A 15,297-nucleotide genomic window follows, 5' to 3' on the forward strand; every position below is an offset into this window, starting at 1 on the left:
TGAAACTTATTTCTGATATGTTCATTAAGCTAACAGAGTTAAACCATACTTTTGATTGCGCAGTTCTGAACACTCTTTCTGTAGAAAATGCAAGTGGACATTCGGAGCGCTAAGAGGGTAATAGTGGAAAAAGGAATATATTCAAATATAAACTACACAGTAGCATTCTGTGAAAATTCTTTCTGTTCTGTGCATTCAACTAACAGAGTTGAACCTTACTTTTGATTGAGCCGTTCTGAAACACTCTTTCTGTAGAAACTGCAATTGGACATGCTAAGCGCTAAGAGGCCTACATTGGGAAAAAGAATATCTTCAAATAAAAACTACACAGATGCATTCTGTGAAACTTATTTCTGATCTGTAAATTCAGTTAACAGAGATAAAACATATTTTTGATTGAGCAGTTATGAAACACTCTTTTTGTAGAAAATGCAAGTGGAGATTCGGAGCGCTAAGAGGGTAATAGTGGAAAAAGGAATGTCTTCAAATATAAACTACACAGAATCATTCGGTGAAACTTCTTTCTGATCTGTGCATTCAGCTAACAGAGTTAAACCATACTTTTGATTGAGCAGATCTGAACACTCTTTCTGTTGAAAATGCAACTGGACATTTGGAGCGCTAAGAGCGTAGTAGTGGAAAAAGGAATATATTCAAATATAAACTACACAGAAGCATTCTGTGAAACTTCTTTCTGATCTGAGCATTCAGCTAACAGAGTTAAACCATACTTTTGATTGAGCAGTTTTGAAACACTCTGTCTGTAGAAAATGCAACTGGACATTCGTAGCGCTAAGTGGTAATAGTGGAAAAAAGAATATGTTCAAATATAAACTACACAGAAGCATTGTATGAAACTTCTTTCTGTTCTGTGCATTCAACTAACAGAGTTGAACCTTACTTTTGATTGAGCCTTTCTGAAACACTCTTTCTGTAGAAACTGCAATTGGACATTCTGAGCGCTAAGAGGCCTCTATTGGGAAAAATAATATCTTCAAATAAAAACTACACAGAAGCATTGAGTGAAACTTATTTCTGATATGTTCATTAAGCTAACAGAGTTAAACCATACTTTTGATTGCGCAGTTCTGAACACTCTTTCTGTAGAAAATGCAAGTGGACATTCGGAGCGCTAAGAGGGTAATAGTGGAAAAAGGAATATATTCAAATATAAACTACACAGTAGCATTCTGTGAAAATTCTTTCTGTTCTGTGCATTCAACTAACAGAGTTGAACCTTACTTTTGATTGAGCCGTTCTGAAACACTCTTTCTGTAGAAACTGCAATTGGACATGCTAAGCGCTAAGAGGCCTACATTGGGAAAAAGAATATCTTCAAATAAAAACTACACAGATGCATTCTGTGAAACTTATTTCTGATCTGTAAATTCAGTTAACAGAGATAAAACATATTTTTGATTGAGCAGTTATGAAACACTCTTTTTGTAGAAAATGCAAGTGGAGATTCGGAGCGCTAAGAGGGTAATAGTGGAAAAAGGAATGTCTTCAAATATAAACTACACAGAATCATTCGGTGAAACTTCTTTCTGATCTGTGCATTCAGCTAACAGAGTTAAACCATACTTTTGATTGAGCAGATCTGAACACTCTTTCTGTTGAAAATGCAACTGGACATTTGGAGCGCTAAGATCGTAGTAGTGGAAAAAGGAATATATTCAAATATAAACTACACAGAAGCATTCTGTGAAACTTCTTTCTGATCTGAGCATTCAGCTAACAGAGTTAAACCATACTTTTGATTGAGCAGTTTTGAAACACTCTGTCTGTAGAAAATGCAACTGGACATTCGTAGCGCTAAGTGGGTAATAGTGGAAAAGAGAATATGTTCAAATATAAACTACACAGAAGCATTGTATGAAACTTCTTTCTGTTCTGTGCATTCAACTAACAGAGTTGAACCTTACTTTTGATTGAGCCGTTCTGAAACACTCTTTCTGTAGAAACTGCAATTGGACATTCTGAGCGCTAAGAGGCCTATATTGGGAAAAAGAATGTCTACAAATAAAAACTACACAGAAGAATTGTGTGAAACTTCTTTCTGTTCTGTTTGTTCAACTAAAAGAGTTGAACCTTAGTTTTGATTGAGCCGTTCTGAAACACTCTTTCTGTAGAAAATGCAAGTGGAGATTCGGACCGCTAAGAGGGTAATAGTGGAAAAAGGAATGTCTCCAAATATAAACTACACAGAATCATTCTGTGAAACTTCTTTCTGATCTGTGCATTCAGCTAAAAGAGTTAAACCATACTTTTGATTGAGCAGATCTGAACACTCTTTATGTAGAAAATGCAACTGGACATTTGGAGCGCTAAGAGAGTAGTAGTGGAAAAAGTAATATATTCAAATATAAACTACACAGAAGCATTCTGTGAAACTTCTTTCTGATCTGAGCCTTCAGCTAACAGAGTTAAACCATACTTATGATTGAGCAGTTTTGAAACACTCTGTCTGTAGAAAATGCAACTGGACTTTCGTAGCGCTAAGTGGGTAATAGTGGAAAAAAGAATATGTTCAAATATAAACTACACAGAAGCATTGTATGAAACTTCTTTCTCTTCTGTGCATTCAACTAACAGAGTTGAACCTTACTTTTGATTGAGCCTTTCTGAAACACTCTTTCTGTAGAAACTGCAATTGGACATTCTGAGCGCTAAGAGGCCTATATTGGGAAAAATAATATCTTCAAATAAAAACTACACAGAAGCATTGTGTGAAACTTATTTCTGATATGTTCATTAAGCTAACAGAGTTAAACCATACTTTTGATTGCGCAGTTCTGAACACTCTTTCTGTAGAAAATGCAAGTGGACATTCGGAGCGCTAAGAGGGTAATAGTGGAAAAAGGAATATATTCAAATATAAACTACACAGTAGCATTCTGTGAAAATTCTTTCTGTTCTGTACATTCAACTAACAGAGTTGAACCTTACTTTTGATTGAGCCGTTCTAAAACACTCTTTCTGTAGAAACTGCAATTGGACATGCTAAGCACTAAGAGGCCTACATTGGGAAAAAGAATATCTTCAAATAAAAACTACACAGATGCATTCTGTGAAACTTATTTCTGATCTGTAAATTCAGTTAACAGAGATAAAACATATTTTTGATTGAGCAGTTATGAAACACTCTTTTTTTAGAAAATGCAAGTGGAGATTCGGAGCGCTAAGAGGGTAATAGTGGAAAAAGGAATGTCTTCAAATATAAACTACACAGAATCATTCGGTGAAACTTCTTTCTGATCTGTGCATTCAGCTAACAGAGTTAAACCATACTTTTGATTGAGCAGATCTGAACACTCTTTCTGTTGAAAATGCAACTGGACATTTGGAGCGCTAAGAGCGTAGTAGTGGAAAAAGGAATATATTCAAATATAAACTACACAGAAGCATTCTGTGAAACTTCTTTCTGATCTGAGCATACAGCTAACAGAGTTAAACCATACTTTTGATTGAGCAGTTTTGAAACACTCTGTCTGTAGAAAATGCAACTGGACATTCGTAGCGCTAAGTGGGTAATAGTGGAAAAGAGAATATGTTCAAATATAAACTACACAGAAGCATTGTATGAAACTTCTTTCTGTTCTGTGCATTCAACTAACAGAGTTGAACCTTACTTTTGATTGAGCCGTTCTGCAACACTCTTTCTGTAGAAACTGCAATTGGACATTCTGAGCGCTAAGAGGCCTATATTGGGAAAAAGAATGTCTACAAATAAAAACTACACAGAAGAATTGTGTGAAACTTCTTTCTGTTCTGTTTGTTCAACTAAAAGAGTTGAACCTTAGTTTTGATTGAGCCGTTCTGAAACACTCTTTCTGTAGAAAATGCAAGTGGAGATTCGGAGCGCTAAGAGGGTAATAGTGGAAAAAGGAATGTCTCCAAATATAAACTACACAGAATCATTCTGTGAAACTTCTTTCTGATCTGTGCATTCAGCTAAAAGAGTTAAACCATACTTTTGATTGAGCAGATCTGAACACTCTTTATGTAGAAAATGCAACTGGACATTTGGAGCGCTAAGAGAGTAGTAGTGGAAAAAGGAATATATTCAAATATAAACTACACAGAAGCATTCTGTGAAACTTCTTTCTGATCTGAGCCTTCAGCTAACAGAGTTAAACCATACTTATGATTGAGCAATTTTGAAACACTCTGTCTGTAGAAAATGCAACTGGACATTCGTAGCGCTAAGTGGGTAATAGTGGAAAAAAGAATATGTTCAAATATAAACTACACAGAAGCATTGTATGAAACTTCTTTCTGTTCTGTGCATTCAACTAACAGAGTTGAACCTTACTTTTGATTGAGCCTTTCTGAAACACTCTTTCTGTAGAAACTGCAATTGGACATTCTGAGCGCTAAGAGGCCTATATTGGGAAAAATAATATCTTCAAATAAAAACTACACAGAAGCATTGTGTGAAACTTATTTCTGATATGTTCATTAAGCTAACAGAGTTAAACCATACTTTTGATTGCGCAGTTCTGAACACTCTTTCTGTAGAAAATGCAAGTGGACATTTGGAGCGCTAAGAGGGTAATAGTGGAAAAAGGAATATATTCAAATATAAACTACACAGTAGCATTCTGTGAAAATTCTTTCTGTTCTGTACATTCAACTAACAGAGTTGAACCTTACTTTTGATTGAGCCGTTCTAAAACACTCTTTCTGTAGAAACTGCAATTGGACATGCTAAGCACTAAGAGGCCTACATTGGGAAAAAGAATATCTTCAAATAAAAACTACACAGATGCATTCTGTGAAACTTATTTCTGATCTGTAAATTCAGTTAACAGAGATAAAACATATTTTTGATTGAGCAGTTATGAAACACTCTTTTTTTAGAAAATGCAAGTGGAGATTCGGAGCGCTAAGAGGGTAATAGTGGAAAAAGGAATGTCTTCAAATATAAACTACACAGAATCATTCGGTGAAACTTCTTTCTGATCTGTGCATTCAGCTAACAGAGTTAAACCATACTTTTGATTGAGCAGATCTGAACACTCTTTCTGTTGAAAATGCAACTGGACATTTGGAGCGCTAAGAGCGTAGTAGTGGAAAAAGGAATATATTCAAATATAAACTACACAGAAGCATTCTGTGAAACTTCTTTCTGATCTGAGCATACAGCTAACAGAGTTAAACCATACTTTTGATTGAGCAGTTTTGAAACACTCTGTCTGTAGAAAATGCAACTGGACATTCGTAGCGCTAAGTGGGTAATAGTGGAAAAGAGAATATGTTCAAATATAAACTACACAGAAGCATTGTATGAAACTTCTTTCTGTTCTGTGCATTCAACTAACAGAGTTGAACCTTACTTTTGATTGAGCCGTTCTGAAACACTCTTTCTGTAGAAACTGCAATTGGACATTCTGAGCGCTAAGAGGCCTATATTGGGAAAAAGAATGTCTACAAATAAAAACTACACAGAAGAATTGTGTGAAACTTCTTTCTGTTCTGTTGGTTCAACTAAAAGAGTTGAACCTTAGTTTTGATTGAGCCGTTCTGAAACACTCTTTCTGTAGAAAATGCAAGTGGAGATTCGGAGCGCTAAGAGGGTAATAGTGGAAAAAGGAATATCTCCAAATATAAACTACACAGAATCATTCTGTGAAACTTCTTTCTGATCTGTGCATTCAGCTAAAAGAGTTAAACCATACTTTTGATTGAGCAGATCTGAACACACTTTCTGTAGAAAATGCAACTGGACATTTGGAGCGCTAAGAGCGTAGTAGTGGAAAAAGGAATATATTCAAATATAAACTACACTGAAGCATTCTGTGAAACTTCTTTCTGATCTGAGCATTCAGCTAACAGAGTTAAACCATACTTTTGATTGAGCAGTTTTGAAACACTCTGTCTGTAGAAAATGCAACTGGACATTCGTAGCGCTAAGTGGGTAATAGTGGAAAAAAGAATATGTTCAAATATAAACTACACAGAAGCATTGTATGAAACTTCTTTCTGTTCTGTGCATTCAACTAACAGAGTTGAACCTTACTTTTGATTGAGCCTTTCTGAAACACTCTTTCTGTAGAAACTGCAATTGGACATTCTGAGCGCTAAGAGGCCTATATTGGGAAAAATAATATCTTCAAATAAAAACTACACAGAAGCATTGTGTGAAACTTATTTCTGATATGTTCATTAAGCTAACAGAGTTAAACCATACTTTTGATTGCGCAGTTCTGAACACTCTTTCTGTAGAAAATGCAAGTGGACATTCGGAGCGCTAAGAGGGTAATAGTGGAAAAAGGAATATATTCAAATATAAACTACACAGTAGCATTCTGTGAAAATTCTTTCTGTTCTGTGCATTCAACTAACAGAGTTGAACCTTACTTTTGATTGAGCCGTTCTGAAACACTCTTTCTGTAGAAACTGCAATTGGACATGATAAGCGCTAAGAGGCCTACATTGGGAAAAAGAATATCTTCAAATAAAAACTACACAGATGCATTCTGTGAAACTTATTTCTGATCTGTAAATTCAGTTAACAGAGATAAAACATATTTTTGATTGAGCAGTTATGAAACACTCTTTTTGTAGAAAATGCAAGTGGAGATTCGGAGCGCTAAGAGGGTAATAGTGGAAAAAGGAATGTCTCCAAATATAAACTGCACAGAATCATTCGGTGAAACATCTTTCTGATCTGTGCATTCAGCTAACAGAGTTAAACCATACTTTTGATTGAGCAGATCTGAACACTCTTTCTGTTGAAAATGCAACTGGACATTTGGAGCGCTAAGAGCGTAGTAGTGGAAAAAGGAATATATTCAAATATAAACTACACAGAAGCATTCTGTGAAACTTCTTTCTGATCTGAGCATTCAGCTAACAGAGTTAAACCATACTTTTGATTGAGCAGTTTTGAAACACTCTGTCTGTAGAAAATGCAACTGGACATTCGTAGCGCTAAGTGGGTAATAGTGGAAAAGAGAATATGTTCAAATATAAACTACACAGAAGCATTGTATGAAACTACTTTCTGTTCTGTGCATTCAACTAACAGAGTTGAACCTTAATTTTGATTGAGCCGTTCTGAAACACTCTTTCTGTAGAAACTGCAATTGGACATTCTGAGCGCTAAGAGGCCTATATTGGGAAAAAGAATGTCTACAAATAAAAACTACACAGAAGAATTGTGTGAAACTTCTTTCTGTTCTGTTTGTTCAACTAAAAGAGTTGAACCTTAGTTTTGATTGAGCCGTTCTGAAACACTCTTTCTGTAGAAAATGCAAGTGGAGATTCGGAGCGCTAAGAGGGTAATAGTGGAAAAAGGAATGTCTCCAAATATAAACTACACAGAATCATTCTGTGAAACTTCTTTCTGATCTGTACATTCAGCTAACAGAGTTAAACCATACTTTTGATTGAGCAGATCTGAACACTCTTTCTGTTGAAAATGCAACTGGACATTTGGAGCGCTAAGAGCGTAGTAGTGGAAAAAGGAATATATTCAAATATAAACTACACAGAAGCATTCTGTGAAACTTCTTTCTGATCTGAGCATACAGCTAACAGAGTTAAACCATACTTTTGACTGAGCAGTTTTGAAACACTCTGTCTGTAGAAAATGCAACTGGACATTCGTAGCGCTAAGTGGGTAATAGTGGAAAAGAGAATATGTTCAAATATAAACTACACAGAAGCATTGTATGAAACTTCTTTCTGTTCTGTGCATTCAACTAACAGAGTTGAACCTTACTTTTGATTGAGCCGTTCTGAAACACTCTTTCTGTAGAAACTGCAATTGGACATTCTGAGCGCTAAGAGGCCTATATTGGTAAAAAGAATGTCTACAAATTAAAACTACACAGAAGAATTGTGTGAAACTTCTTTCTGTTCTGTTTGTTCAACTAAAAGTGTTGAACCTTAGTTTTGATTGAGCCGTTCCGAAACACTCTTTCTGTAGAAAATGCAAGTGGAGATTCGGAGCGCTAAGAGGGTAATAGTGGAAAAAGTTATGTCTCCAAATATAAACTACACAGAATCATTCTGTGAAACTTCTTTCTGATCTGTGCATTCAGCTAACAGAGTTAAAACATACTTTTGATTGAGCAGATCTGAACACTCTTTCTGTAGAAAATGCAACTGGACATTTGGAGCGCTAAGAGCGTAGTAGTGGAAAAAGGAATATATTCAAATATAAACTACACAGAAGCATTCTGTGATACTTCTTTCTGATCTGAGCATTCAGCTAACAGAGTTAAACCATACTTTTGATTGAGCAGTTTTGAAACACTCTGTCTGTAGAAAATGCAACTGGACATTCGTAGCGCTAAGTGGGTAATAGTGGAAAAAAGAATATGTTCAAATATAAACTACACAGAAGCATTGTATGAAACTTCTTTCTGTTCTGTGCATTCAACTAACAGAGTTGAACCTTACTTTTGATTGAGCCTTTCTGAAACACTCTTTCTGTAGAAACTGCAATTGGACATTCTGAGCGCTAAGAGGCCTCTATTGGGAAAAATAATATCGTCAAATAAAAACTACACAGAAGCATTGTGTGAAACTTATTTCTGATATGTTCATTAAGCTAACAGAGTTAAACCATACTTTTGATTGCGCAGTTCTGAACACTCTTTCTGTAGAAAATGCAAGTGGACATTCGGAGCGCTAAGAGGGTAATAGTGGAAAAAGGAATATATTCAAATATAAACTACACAGTAGCATTCTGTGAAAATTCTTTCTGTTCTGTGCATTCAACTAACAGAGTTGAACCTTACTTTTGATTGAGCCGTTCTGAAACACTCTTTCTGTAGAAACTGCAATTGGACATGCTAAGCTCTAAGAGGCCTACATTGGGAAAAAGAATATCTTCAAATAAAAACTACACAAATGCATTCTGTGAAACTTATTTCTGATCTGTAAATTCAGTTAACAGAGATAAAACATATTTTTGATTGAGCAGTTATGAAACACTCTTTTTGTAGAAAATGCAAGTGGAGATTCGGAGCGCTAAGAGGGTAATATTGGAAAAAGGAATGTCTTCAAATATAAACTACACAGAATCATTCAGTGAAACTTCTTTCTGATCTGTGCATTCAGCTAACAGAGTTAAACCATACTTTTGATTGAGCAGATCTGAACACTCTTTCTGTTGAAAATGCAACTGGACATTTGGAGCGCTAAGAGCGTAGTAGTGGAAAAAGGAATATATTCAAATATAAACTACACAGAAGCATTCTGTGAAACTTCTTTCTGATCTGAGCATTCAGCTAACAGAGTTAAACCATACTTTTGATTGAGCAGTTTTGAAACACTCTGTCTGTAGAAAATGCAACTGGACATTCGTAGCGCTAAGTGGGTAATAGTGGAAAAGAGAATATGTTCAAATATAAACTACACAGAAGCATTGTATGAAACTACTTTCTGTTCTGTGCATTCAACTAACAGAGTTGAACCTTAATTTTGATTGAGCCGTTCTGAAACACTCTTTCTGTAGAAACTGCAATTGGACATTCTGAGCGCTAAGAGGCCTATATTGGGAAAAAGAATGTCTACAAATAAAAACTACACAGAAGAATTGTGTGAAACTTCTTTCTGTTCTGTTTGTTCAACTAAAAGAGTTGAACCTTAGTTTTGATTGAGCCGTTCTGAAACACTCTTTCTGTAGAAAATGCAAGTGGAGATTCGGAGCGCTAAGAGGGTAATAGTGGAAAAAGGAATGTCTCCAAATATAAACTACACAGAATCATTCTGTGAAACTTCTTTCTGATCTGTACATTCAGCTAACAGAGTTAAACCATACTTTTGATTGAGCAGATCTGAACACTCTTTCTGTTGAAAATGCAACTGGACATTTGGAGCGCTAAGAGCGTAGTAGTGGAAAAAGGAATATATTCAAATATAAACTACACAGAAGCATTCTGTGAAACTTCTTTCTGATCTGAGCATACAGCTAACAGAGTTAAACCATACTTTTGACTGAGCAGTTTTGAAACACTCTGTCTGTAGAAAATGCAACTGGACATTCGTAGCGCTAAGTGGGTAATAGTGGAAAAGAGAATATGTTCAAATATAAACTACACAGAAGCATTGTATGAAACTTCTTTCTGTTCTGTGCATTCAACTAACAGAGTTGAACCTTACTTTTGATTGAGCCGTTCTGAAACACTCTTTCTGTAGAAACTGCAATTGGACATTCTGAGCGCTAAGAGGCCTATATTGGGAAAAAGAATGTCTACAAATTAAAACTACACAGAAGAATTGTGTGAAACTTCTTTCTGTTCTGTTTGTTCAACTAAAAGTGTTGAACCTTAGTTTTGATTGAGCCGTTCCGAAACACTCTTTCTGTAGAAAATGCAAGTGGAGATTCGGAGCGCTAAGAGGGTAATAGTGGAAAAAGTTATGTCTCCAAATATAAACTACACAGAATCATTCTGTGAAACTTCTTTCTGATCTGTGCATTCAGCTAACAGAGTTAAACCATACTTTTGATTGAGCAGATCTGAACACTCTTTCTGTAGAAAATGCAACTGGACATTTGGAGCGCTAAGAGCGTAGTAGTGGAAAAAGGAATATATTCAAATATAAACTACACAGAAGCATTCTGTGATACTTCTTTCTGATCTGAGCATTCAGCTAACAGAGTTAAACCATACTTTTGATTGAGCAGTTTTGAAACACTCTGTCTGTAGAAAATGCAACTGGACATTCGTAGCGCTAAGTGGGTAATAGTGGAAAAAAGAATATGTTCAAATATAAACTACACAGAAGCATTGTATGAAACTTCTTTCTGTTCTGTGCATTCAACTAACAGAGTTGAACCTTACTTTTGATTGAGCCTTTCTGAAACACTCTTTCTGTAGAAACTGCAATTGGACATTCTGAGCGCTAAGAGGCCTCTATTGGGAAAAATAATATCGTCAAATAAAAACTACACAGAAGCATTGTGTGAAACTTATTTCTGATATGTTCATTAAGCTAACAGAGTTAAACCATACTTTTGATTGCGCAGTTCTGAACACTCTTTCTGTAGAAAATGCAAGTGGACATTCGGAGCGCTAAGAGGGTAATAGTGGAAAAAGGAATATATTCAAATATAAACTACACAGTAGCATTCTGTGAAAATTCTTTCTGTTCTGTGCATTCAACTAACAGAGTTGAACCTTACTTTTGATTGAGCCGTTCTGAAACACTCTTTCTGTAGAAACTGCAATTGGACATGCTAAGCTCTAAGAGGCCTACATTGGGAAAAAGAATATCTTCAAATAAAAACTACACAAATGCATTCTGTGAAACTTATTTCTGATCTGTAAATTCAGTTAACAGAGATAAAACATATTTTTGATTGAGCAGTTATGAAACACTCTTTTTGTAGAAAATGCAAGTGGAGATTCGGAGCGCTAAGAGGGTAATATTGGAAAAAGGAATGTCTTCAAATATAAACTACACAGAATCATTCAGTGAAACTTCTTTCTGATCTGTGCATTCAGCTAACAGAGTTAAACCATACTTTTGATTGAGCAGATCTGAACACTCTTTCTGTTGAAAATGCAACTGGACATTTGGAGCGCTAAGAGCGTAGTAGTGGAAAAAGGAATATATTCAAATATAAACTACACAGAAGCATTCTGTGAAACTTCTTTCTGATCTGAGCATTCAGCTAACAGAGTTAAACCATACTTTTGATTGAGCAGTTTTGAAACACTCTGTCTGTAGAAAATGCAACTGGACATTTGTAGCGCTAAGTGGGTAATAGTGGAAAAAAGAATATGTTCAAATATAAACTACACAGAAGCATTGTATGAAACTTCTTTCTGTTCTGTGCATTCAACTAACAGAGTTGAACCTTACTTTTGATTGAGCCTTTCTGAAACACTCTTTCTGTAGAAACTGCAATTGGACATTCTGAGCGCTAAGAGGCCTATATTGGGAAAAATAATATCTTCAAATAAAAACTACACAGAAGCATTGTGTGAAACTTATTTCTGATATGTTCATTCAGCTAACAGAGTTAAACCATAGTTTTGATTGCGCAGTTCTGAACACTCTTTCTGTAGAAAATGCAAGTGGACATTCGGAGCGCTAAGAGGGTAATAGTGGAAAAACGAATATATTCAAATATAAACTACACAGTAGCATTCTGTGAAAATTATTTCTGTTCTGTGCATTCAACTAACAGAGTTGAACCTTACTTTTGATTGAGCCGTTCTGAAACACTCTTTCTGTAGAAACTGCAATTGGACATGCTAAGCGCTAAGAGGCCTACATTGGGAAAAAGAATATCTTCAAATAAAAACTACACAGATGCATTCTGTGAAACTTATTTCTGATCTGTAAATTCAGTTAACAGAGATAAAACATATTTTTGATTGAGCAGTTATGAAACACTCTTTTTGTAGAAAATGCAAGTGGAGATTCGGAGCGCCAAGAGGGTAATAGTGGAAAAAGGAATGTCTTCAAATATAAACTACACAGAATCATTCGGTGAAACTTCTTTCTGATCTGTGCATTCAGCTATCAGAGTTAAACCATACTTTTGATTGAGCAGATCTGAACACTCTTTCTGTTGAAAATGCAACTGGACATTTGGAGCGCTAAGAGCGTAGTAGTGGAAAAAGGAATATATTCAAATATAAACTACACAGAAGCATTCTGTGAAACTTCTTTCTGATCTGAGCATTCAGCTAACAGAGTTAAACCATACTTTTGATTGAGCAGTTTTGAAACACTCTGTCTGTAGAAAATGCAACTGGACATTCGTAGCGCTAAGTGTGTAATAGTGGAGAAAAAAATATGTTCAAATATAAACTACACAGAAGCATTGTATGAAACTTCTTTCTGTTCTGTGCATTCAACTAACAGAGTTGAACCTTACCTTTGATTGAGCCTTTCTGAAACACTCTTTCTGTAGAAACTGCAATTGGACATTCTGAGCGCTAAGAGGCCTCTATTGGGAAAAATAATATCTTCAAATAAAAACTACACAGAAGCATTGTGTGAAACTTTTTTCTGATATGTTCATTAAGCTAACAGAGTTAAACCATACTTTTGATTGCGCAGTTCTGAACACTCTTTCTGTAGAAAATGCAAGTGGACATTCGGAGCGCTAAGAGGGTAATAGTGGAAAAAGGAATATATTCAAATATAAACTACACAGTAGCATTCTGTGAAAATTCTTTCTATTCTGTGCATTCAACTAACAGAGTTGAACCTTACTTTTGATTGAGCCGTTCTGAAACACTCTTTCTGTAGAAACTGCAATTGGACATGCTAAGCGCTAAGAGGCCTACATTGGGAAAAAGAATATCTGCAAATAAAAACTACACAGATGCATTCTGTGAAACTTATTTCTGATCTGATTCAGTTAACAGAGATAAAACATATTTTTGATTGAGCAGTTATGAAACACTCCTTTTGTAGAAAATGCAAGTGGAGATTCGGAGCGCTAAGAGGGTAATAGTGGAAAAAGGAATGTCTTCAAATATAAACTACACAGAATCATTCGGTGAAACTTCTTTCTGATCTGTGCATTCAGCTAACAGAGTTAAACCATACTTTTGATTGAGCAGATCTGAACACTCTTTCTGTTGAAAATGCAACTGGACATTTGGAGCGCTAAGAGCGTAGTAGTGGAAAAAGGAATATGTTCAAATATAAACTACACAGAAGCATTGTATGAAACTTCTTTCTGTTCTGTGCATTCAACTAACAGAGTTGAACCTTACTTTTGATTGAGCCGTTCTGAAACACTCTTTCTGTAGAAACTGCAATTGGACATTCTGAGCGCTAAGAGGCCTATATTGGGAAAAAGAATGTCTACAAATAAAAACTACACGGAAGAATTGTGTGAAACTACTTTCTGTTCTGATTGTTCAACTAAAAGAGTTGAAACTTAGTTTTGATTGAGCCGTTCTGAAACACTCTTTCTGTAGAAAATGCAAGTGGAGATTCGGAGCGCTAAGAAGGTAATAGTGGAAAAAGGAATGTCTCCAAATATAAACTACACAGAATCATTCTGTGAAACTTCTTTCTGATCTGTGCATTCAGCTAACAGAGTTAAACCATACTTTTGATTGAGCAGATCTGAACACTCTTTCTGTAGAAAATGCAACTGGACATTTGGAGCGCTAAGAGAGTAGTAGTGGAAAAAGTAATATATTCAAATATAAACTACACAGAAGCATTCTGTGAAACTTCTTTCTGATCTGAGCCTTCAGCTAACAGAGTTAAACCATACTTATGATTGAGCAGTTTTGAAACACTCTGTCTGTAGAAAATGCAACTGGACATTCGTAGCGCTAAGTGGGTAATAGTGGAAAAAAGAATATGTTCAAATATAAACTACACAGAAGCATTGTATGAAACTTCTTTCTGTTCTGTGCATTCAACTAACAGAGTTGAACCTTACTTTTGATTGAGCATTTCTGAAACACTCTTTCTGTAGAAACTGCAATTGGACATTCTGAGCGCTAAGAGGCCTATATTGGGAAAAATAATATCTTCAAATAAAAACTACACAGAAGCATTGTGTGAAACTTATTTCTGATATGTTCATTAAGCTAACAGAGTTAAACCATACTTTTGATTGCGCAGTTCTGAACACTCTTTCTGTAGAAAATGCAAGTGGACATTCGGAGCGCTATGAGGGTAATAGTGGAAAAAGGAATATATTCAAATATAAACTACACAGTAGCATTCTGTGAAAATTCTTTCTGTTCTGTACATTCAACTAACAGAGTTGAACCTTACTTTTGATTGAGCCGTTCTAAAACACTCTTTCTGTAGAAACTGCAATTGGACATGCTAAGCACTAAGAGGCCTACATTGGGAAAAAGAATATCTTCAAATAAAAACTACACAGATGCATTCTGTGAAACTTATTTCTGATCTGTTAATTCAGTTAACAGAGATAAAACATATTTTTGATTGAGCAGTCATGAAACACTCTTTTTGTAGAAAATGCAATTGGAGATTCGGAGCGCTAAGAGGGTAATAGTGGAAAAAGGAATGTCTTCAAATATAAACTACACAGAATCATTCGGTGAAACTTCTTTCTGATCTGTGCATTCAGCTAACAGAGTTAAACCATACTTTTGATTGAGCAGATCTGAACACTCTTTCTGTTGAAAATGCAACTGGACATTTGGAGCGCTAAGAGCGTAGTAGTGGAAAAAGGAATATATTCAAATATAAACTACACAGAAGCATTCTGTGAAACTTCTTTCTGATCTGAGCATACAGCTAACAGAGTTAAACCATACTTTTGATTGAGCAGTTTTGAAACACTCTGTCTGTAGAAAATGCAACTGGACATTCGTAGCG

This window comes from Symphalangus syndactylus, chromosome 4 (assembly GCF_028878055.3).
Source record: "Symphalangus syndactylus isolate Jambi chromosome 4, NHGRI_mSymSyn1-v2.1_pri, whole genome shotgun sequence".
Classification (NCBI taxonomy): Eukaryota; Metazoa; Chordata; class Mammalia; order Primates; family Hylobatidae; genus Symphalangus; species Symphalangus syndactylus.